Below are 8,578 nucleotides of genomic sequence, written 5' to 3'. Positions count from 1 at the left end.
ATCAACCCTACCCTTCACCTCCTGGAGGGGATATAAGCCAGCTCTCCTCGAGCGCCAGAGTTCGAGTTCGAATTTGAGGTTGGAGGTCCCAAGTTCCAGGTTTGAGGTTGGAGGTTCCAGATTTGAGAGCCAGGGTTCCCGGGTTTCCTGATTCAATAATAAACCGTTCTGAATTCAAGAGCCTCGCTACTCATTTGCCCCCCTGCCAAATCAATGCTGCTGGACGGTGTCAATTTAACATCCCAAAGTTTCCCAAAACCAGTCCCTATGGCCCATTCCTGAGCTAAGGAGCCAAAATGATCATCTTCCCATCTGGGAATATCACATATGACACATCTAACCCCAATCTTTTTCTTAAACAATGGCATTGCTTTAGCACCCCAGAGGATCCTGCTGACTATGCCAATTTGTCTGGGAATGTATTTCCCATTGCTGTGCACAGATTTATAATTTATATGGGTCAATATGCTGAATGTACCACCACAAGTCATATAGGAAAAGATAGTATTTATTAAGACATATAAAGTATATACAAAAGGAAAACCATCCCAGGTAGCATACCAACTCAGCACTGGAGAGACATCATGGGCATTTCACAGCACACATAACCAAAGAAAGCAGTCTTGTCACCTTTGAGTTCTTTTCATCTCTCTTAAATACACTGGAGTAAATATAGAAAGTTATTGTCTGGAGCCACTGGGTTCAGTATGTTTGGTCTCCAGACCTGGATCTAGCCAGGAGCCAGGCCTTGAGAGCAGAAACCAGATGTCTTTAAGTTTTGTTTTAACATTCTTAGACAGAGAGCTTATGTCTTTGAATGGGGGCACTGCCAGAGCACTAAGTTTCTCATGCAAGTTGTTTTCTCCTTGCCCTGATTTCACCTTTTGGATGCACTCTTATACAAGACTCCATTTTTCTCTACATTGCATCAGGGCAACTCAAGATTGGGGAGAAGGCCTGGGTCACCCAGAGTCCATTGTATTTATTAACTTGCTGTAATTAGCATACACAAGCATTTATTTCTCTATGTTGAATGAATTATAATTGTGTTCCATAAAAGCCATTCCTATATACCAGATTTAAACAATACAGTAGTTTTTTCTAAAAGAGCACACTTTCTTGATAATTCATCAAACTCTAGATATTAAAAGAACTTTTATTTGCACAGAGACTTCACAGTTTTCTGATTAAGTAGTCATTCACCACCCATCAATAGCCTGCTTCTTCATTATTTATTTGAACACATTATGTGGTTAGTTTTGTCGAAAGAGATCCCTAACCCTATGAAGATATGTGCTGATGTATCTCCTCTATGTTTGGAGCCTGAGGCCACTCAACACTGACAGACTTACTGTCTTCATGGCATCTCCTCCAGCCTTTGTAAAAAGTTGATAACAAGCTCAGATTGCCTCAAAATGCAGTAAGCAAACATTTGAAACATCACTTTTTCCTTCTCTTTTTTAAATTTATGAAAGAAAATTTGGTTAAAACTTTAAGTTCTATGTGGCAAAATAACATTTTAAAAGCAGAAGATTGGGGTTAAAAAGGCTGGATTTTCTCTTGTCTAAGCCAGTTACCATAATTACCTCCATAAATTACCCTCTTAATCATACAACATGGCAGTGACCTGTGTTTTAGAAGTTTATTGCAGGCAAACATCCTGCAAAACATCAGGCAATTAAAAATTGTAGGTAGTTTAAAGAAAACTCTTTTATCTATTGACCACATGGTATGACAGACGTTCCCTTCAAAATTATAAACTTACCTCGCATTAACAAAATGATCAAATCCTCTATTTAAAAATTTCTCCTGGGGTGGGGAGATAGCTCAGTTTGTAGAGTGCTTGCCTCACAAGCACAAAGTCCTGGGTTCAATCCCCAGCACCACAAAAAAAAAAAAAAAAAAAAGAAAAGAAAAAAGAAAAAAATTTCTCCTGACATTTATCAATTGTAGCTTGAATATTCTAGCTAAAATCATTCTCTCTAGGTAGTAATTTAGTGTCTTTTAAAATAGATGAAGTCATGATTTTTAAAATTTTTCAAAATTGTATCATTAAATAAATATTCTCCTATGACCACTAAGAGGAAAGAATTTTCCTTAATAGAAAATGAATATATAATATATGGACTTTTGTGTAAAAAAAACAAAAAGTGCTTTTTGTATTTTGTAGAATTTTTTTTTTATTGTAAACAAATGGGATACATGTTGTTTCTCTGTCTGTACATGGCATAAAGGCATACCATTTGTGTAATCATAAATTTACATAGGGTAATGTTGTTTGATTCATTCTGCCATTTTTTCCCTTCCCCCCCTCCCCTCCCACCCTTCCCCTCCATCTATACCGTCCTTCCTTCCTCCATTCCTGCCCCCCTCCCTAAACCCAACTCCAACCCCAACACTAACCCTTCCCACCCCCCATTATGTGTCATCATCCACTTATTAGCGATATCATTCTTCCTTTGGTTTTTTGAGATTGGCTTATCTCAGCATGATATTCTCCAGTTTCATCCATTTGCCTGCAAATGCCATAATTTTATCATTTTTATGGCTGAGTAATATTCCATTGTATATATATATATATACCACATTTTCTTTATCCATTCATCAATTGAAGGACATCTAGGTTGGTTCCACAATCTGGCTATTGTGAACTGAGCAGCTATGAACATTGATGTGGCTGTATCTCTGTAATATGCTGATTTTAAGTCCTTTGGGTATAGGCCAAGGAGTGGGATAACTGGGTCAAATGGTGGTTCCATTCCAAGTTTTCTAAGGAATCTCCACACTGCTTTCCAGAGTGGCTGCACTAATTTGCACCCCACCAGTAATGTAAGAGTGTACCTTTCTCCCCACATCCTCGCCAACACCTGTTGTTGCTTGTATTCTTCATAATCGCCATTCTAATTGGGATGGAATCTTAGGGTGGTTTTGATTTGCATTTCTCTTATTACTAGAGATGTTGAACATTTTTCCATATGTTTCTTGATTGTTTTTATATCTTCTTCTGTGAAGTGTCTATTCATTTCCTTAGCCCATTTGTCAGTTGGATTATTTACATTCTTGGTGTAGAGTTTTTTGAGTTCTTTATAGATTCTGGAGATTAGCGCTCTATCTGAAGTATGATTGGCAAAGATTTCTCCCACTCTGTAGGCTCTCTCTTCACATTGCTGATAGTTTCCTTTGCTGAGAGAAAGCTTTTTAGTTTGAATCTATCCCAGTTATTCATTCTTATTTTTATTTCTTGTGCTATGGGAGTGCTGTTGAGGAAGTCTGGTCCTAAGCCGACATGTTGAAGCTCTGGACCTACTTTTTCTTCTATAAGATGCAAGGTCTCTGGTCTGATTCCGAGATCCTTAATCCATTTTGAGTTTAGTTTCATGCATGGTGAGAGATATGGGTTTAGTTTCATTCTGTTGCATATGGATTTCCAATTCTCCCAGCACCATTTGTTGAAGAGGCTATCTTTTCTCCATTGCATATTTTTGGCCCCTTTGTCTAGTATGAGAAAATTGTATTTATTTTGGTTTGTGTCCGTGTCCTCTATTCTGTACCATTGATCCACCTTTCTATTTTGTACCAATACCATGCCGTTTTTGTTACTATTGCTTTGTAGTAGAGTTGAAGATCTGGTATTGCGATACCCCCTGCTTCACTCTTTCTGCCAAGGATTGCTTTCGCTATTCTGGGTTTTTTATTCTTCCAGATGAATTTCATAATTGTTTGCTCTATTTCTGTAAGGTACATCTTTGGGATTTTAATTGGAATTGCATTGAATCTGTATAGCACTTTTGGTAGTATGGCCATTTTGACAATATTAATTCTTCCTATCCAAGAACATGGGAGATCTTTCCATCTTCTAAGGTTTTCTTTAATTTCTTTCTTTAGTGTTCTGTAGTTCTCATTGTAGAGGTCTTTCACCTCTTTTGTGAGATTGATTCCCAAATACTTTATTTTTTTCAAAGCTATTGTGAATGGGGTAGTTTTCCTAATTTCTCTTTCTGAAGATTCATCGCTTATATATAAAAATGCATTAGATTTATGTGCATTGATCTTATATCCCGCTACTTTACTGAATTCACTTATGAGATCTAAAAGTTTTCTGGTGGAATTTCCTGGTTCCTCTAAGTATACCATCATATCATCAGCAAATAGGGATAGTTTGAGTTCTTCTTTTCCTATTCATATCCCTTTAATTTCTTTGGTCTGTCTAATTGCTCTGGCTAGAGTTTCAAGGACGATATTGAATAGAAGTGGTGAAAGAGGGCATCCCTGCCTTGTTCCAGTTTTTAGAGGGAATGCTTTCAGTTTTTCACCATTTAGAATGATATTAGCCATGGGTTTAGCGTAGATGGCCTTTACAATGTTAAGGAATGTTCCCACTATCCCTATTTTTTCTAGTGTTTTGAGCATGAAGGGGTGTTGTATTTTATCGAATGCTTTTTCTGCATCTACTGAAATAATCATGTGATTCTTGACTTTAAGTCTGTTGATATGGTGAATGACATTTATTGATTTCCTGATGTTGAACCAACCTTGCATCCCTGGGATGAAACCCACTTGATCATGGTGCACTATCTTTTTAATATGTTTTTGTATGCGATTTGCTAAAATTTTGTTTAGAATTTTTGCGTCGATGTTCATTAAGGATATTGGTCTGAAATTTTCTTTCCTCGATGTGTCTCTGTCTGGTTTAGGAATCAGGGTAATATTGGCTTCATAGAATGAGTTTGGGAGAGTTCCCTCCTCTTTTATTTTCTGGAATACTTTGAGAAGTATTGGAATGAGTTCTTCTTTAAAAGTTTTGTAGAACTCGGCTGAGAACCCATCTGGTCCTGGACTTTTCTTTGTTGGAAAGCTTTTGATGACTTCTTCTATTTCATTACTTGAAATTGGTCTATTTAAATTGTGTATGTCCTCCTCGTTCAGTTTAGGCAATTCATATGTCTCTAGAAACCTGTTGATGTCTTCAAAATTTTCTATTTTGTTGGAGTATAGATTTTCAAAATAGCTTCTAATTATGTTTTGTATTTCAGTCGTGTCTGTTGTGATATTTCCTTGTTCATTCCGAATCTTAGTGATTTGGGTTTTCTCTCGTCTTCTCTTTGTTAGTGTGGCTAAAGGTTTATCAATTTTGTTTGTTTTTTCGAAGAACCAACTATTTATTTTGTCAATTTTTTGTATTGTTTCTTTCGTTTCAATTTCGTTGATTTCAGCTCTCAATTTAACTATTTCCTGTCTTCTACTACTTTTGGTGTTGGTCTGTTCTTCTTTTTCTAGGGCTTTGAGCTGTAGTGTTAGGTCATTTATTTTTTGAGTTTTACTTCTTTTATTAAATGCGCTCCATGAAATAAATCTTCCTCTAAGTACCGCTTTCATAGTGTCCCAGAGATTTTGATATGATGTTTCTTTGTTCTCGTTTACCTCTAAGAATTTTTAAATTTCCTTCCTAATATCTTCTGTTATCCATTCATCATATAGTAGCATATTGTTTAATCTCCAGGTGTTGGAGTAGTTTCTGTTTTTTACTCTTTCATTAATTTGTAACTTCAATCCATTATGATCTGATAGAATACAAGGTAGTGTCTCTATCTTCTTGTATTTGCTGACATTAGCTTTGTGGCATAATATATGGTCTATTTTAGAGAAGGATCCATGTGCTGCTGAGAAGAAAGTGTATTTGCTCTTGGTTGGATGGTATATTCTATAAATGTCTGTTAAGTCTAAATTATTGATTGTGTTATTGAGATCTGTGGTTTCTTTGTTCAATTTTTGTTTGGAAGATCTGTCCAGTGGTGAGAGAGGCATGTTAAAATCACCTAGTATTATTGTGTTATGGTCTATTTGGTTTCTAAAATTGAGAAGGATTTGTTTATCATACATGGATGAGTCACTGTTTGGGGCATAGATGTTTATGATTGTTATATCTTGCTGATTTATGCTTCCCTTAAGCAGTATGAAATGTCCTTCTTTATCCCTTCTAACTAACATTGGCTTGAAGTCCACATTATCTGAAATGAGGATGGATACTCCAGCTTTTTTGCTGAGCCCTTGTGCATGGTATGTTTTTCCCCATCCTTTCACCTTTAGTCTATGGGTATCTCTTTCTATGAGGTGAGTCTCTTGCAGGCAACATATTGTTGGATCTTTCTTTTTAATCCAATCTGCCAGTCTATGTCTTTTGATTGGTGAATTCAGGCCATTAACATTCAGGGTTATTATTGAGATATGATTTGTATTCCCAGTCATTTGGTTCATATTTAAAATTTTTGACACATCTTTGTTCCTCCTTTATTTGACAGTTCCTTTAGGATAATTCCTCCCTTTGCTGATTTGCTTCTTTGTTTTTTATCTCTTCCTCATGAAATATTTTGCTGAGAATGTTCTGTAATGCTGGCTTTCTTTTTGTAAATTCTTGTAGCTTTTGTTTATCATGGAATGCTCTTATTTCCTCGTCAAATTTGAAGGTAAGTTTTGCTGGGTATAAGATTCTTGGTTGGCATCCATTTTCCTTCAGGGTTTGAAAAATGTTGTTCCAGGCCCTTCTAGCTTTTAGGGTCTGGATTGAAAAATCTGCTGATATCCGTATTGGCTTCCCCCTGAATGTAATTTGGTTCTTTTCTCTCACAGCCTTTAAAATTCTGTCTTTATTTTGTATGTTAGGTATTTTCATTATAATGTGCCTTGGTGTGGGTCTGTTGTAATTTTGTGTATTTGGAGTCCTATAAGCCTCTTGGACTTGATTTTCCATTTCATTCTTCAGATTTGGGAAATTTTCTGATATTATTTCTTCAAATAGATTGTTCATTCCTTTGGTTTGTTTCTCTAAGCCTTCCTCAATCCCAATAATTCTCAAATTTGGCCTTTTCATGATATCCCATAGTTCTTGGAGATTCTGTTCATGATTTCTCACCATATTCTCTGTTTATTCAACTTTGTTTTCAAGGTTAAATATTTTGTCTTCAATATCTGAAGTTCTGTCTTCCAGCTGTTCTATCCTATTGGTTATGCTTTCTATGGAGTTCTTAATTTGGTTTATTGTTTCCTTCATTTCAAGGATTTCTGTTTGGTTTTTCTTCAATTATCTCTAACTCTTTATTGAAATGATCTTTTGCTTCCTGAATTTGCTCTGTTAACTGTCGATTGGTGCGATCATTCAATGCCTGCATTTGCTCTTTCATCTCATCGTTTGCTTCCCTAATCATTTTAATTATGTATATTCTGAACTCCCTTTCTGTCATTTCTTCTGCCATGTTGTCATTGGATTTTATTGATGTAACATTTAGATTTGTTTGGGGCATTTTCTTCCCTTGTTTTCTCATATTGTTCAGTGATCAGTGGGTCATTAAGATATTGCAGATTTCCTCTATCAACTTATAATGTCCCTGAAGATTTCTAGTATATCCCCTCTTATCCTTCAGTAGCCTGAAGTCTTGGAGGAGGTTGGTAATGCAGAGCTCCACTAAGAAGCTGCCTCTCTAGGGGTGGTAACCCTTAGGTGGCGTATATTCCCTGCTAGTGGGCAGAGGTGCCTCCACTTGTTGACCAGTGGTCATCCAATGGGGAACTAGACTGTGGGCTGAGGCAAGGCCTGTTTGTGCCTATGTCTCTGGCTTTACCGTCCCTGTGGGAAAACCTCCCCCGGCCGGGAAGAGTCACTCGGTGGGGACGTCTCACTGGTCAGTTGCCCTCCTAGAGGTTCCCCTCAATCTACAACTACCACCTGGGCTGGGCTGTCTTCCTCTGCAAAGATCCCAGGGGCCCAGACCTACGTCCTGGGCCTGGGAGCCTCACCCTTCGCAGGTGAGTCTCCTTAGGCTGCCTCTCCCAGAGAATCTGCCCGCCGCCCTGGAAACTTCTCTCCGCCCCTAGGCGTGTCTCTGTGCGGCTCTTCCAGCAAGAAGCCACCTAGCTCCTGGGACCGTGCTCTGCACCAATTGCCTGGCTATGCAGCCCCTCCCCTGAGCCACCACCTGGAGCCCCGTACAATAGCTCCGAGACCCAGAGACCCGCCACACACCTCCTCCTCCGGACAGCCGCCCGGTTTCCGACGCAGTCACTAGGAGTCCAAGCAACTCACTTCGGGTCTCCTCCTCCTGCCAACCCGTAGCCCTAGGCAGTCACTCCAAGTCCAAGTACCCGCCCTGTTCCTCCTCCTCCTCCTTGGGGTAGCCCCCCGGGTGTTCAGGAGTGGTGGCTCTGAGACCAGGTGATTCACCACGCTCCTCTCCAGGCAGGCCACCGGTGTTCAGGAGCGGTCGCTTTTAGTCCAATCAACTCACCACTCGCCTCCTCCTCTGGCGACCGCCTGTGGTTCTGATGCAGTAACTCCCAGACTAAGCGTCCCACCACTCTCCTCCTCCAGGCAGGCCACCAGTGTTCTGGAGCAGCTGCTCCGAGTTCAAACAGCTCGCCACGCAGCTCCTCCCCAGGCAGCTGCCTGGAGCCCCAGCGGCTGCTCGAGTCCAAGCACTATGCTGAGCCGCCTCCTCTACGATGATCCCAGTTGTCCGTGTTTACCGCTCCAGCGGGGGGAGGGGCGTCTTGCCGGGCAACTCCACTTCACAAATTCCCTGCGTTC

The sequence above is a fragment of the Sciurus carolinensis genome, assembly GCF_902686445.1.
Source record: "Sciurus carolinensis chromosome 19 unlocalized genomic scaffold, mSciCar1.2 SUPER_34, whole genome shotgun sequence".
Taxonomy (NCBI): Eukaryota; Metazoa; Chordata; class Mammalia; order Rodentia; family Sciuridae; genus Sciurus; species Sciurus carolinensis.
This window is presented reverse-complemented; position numbering follows the sequence as displayed.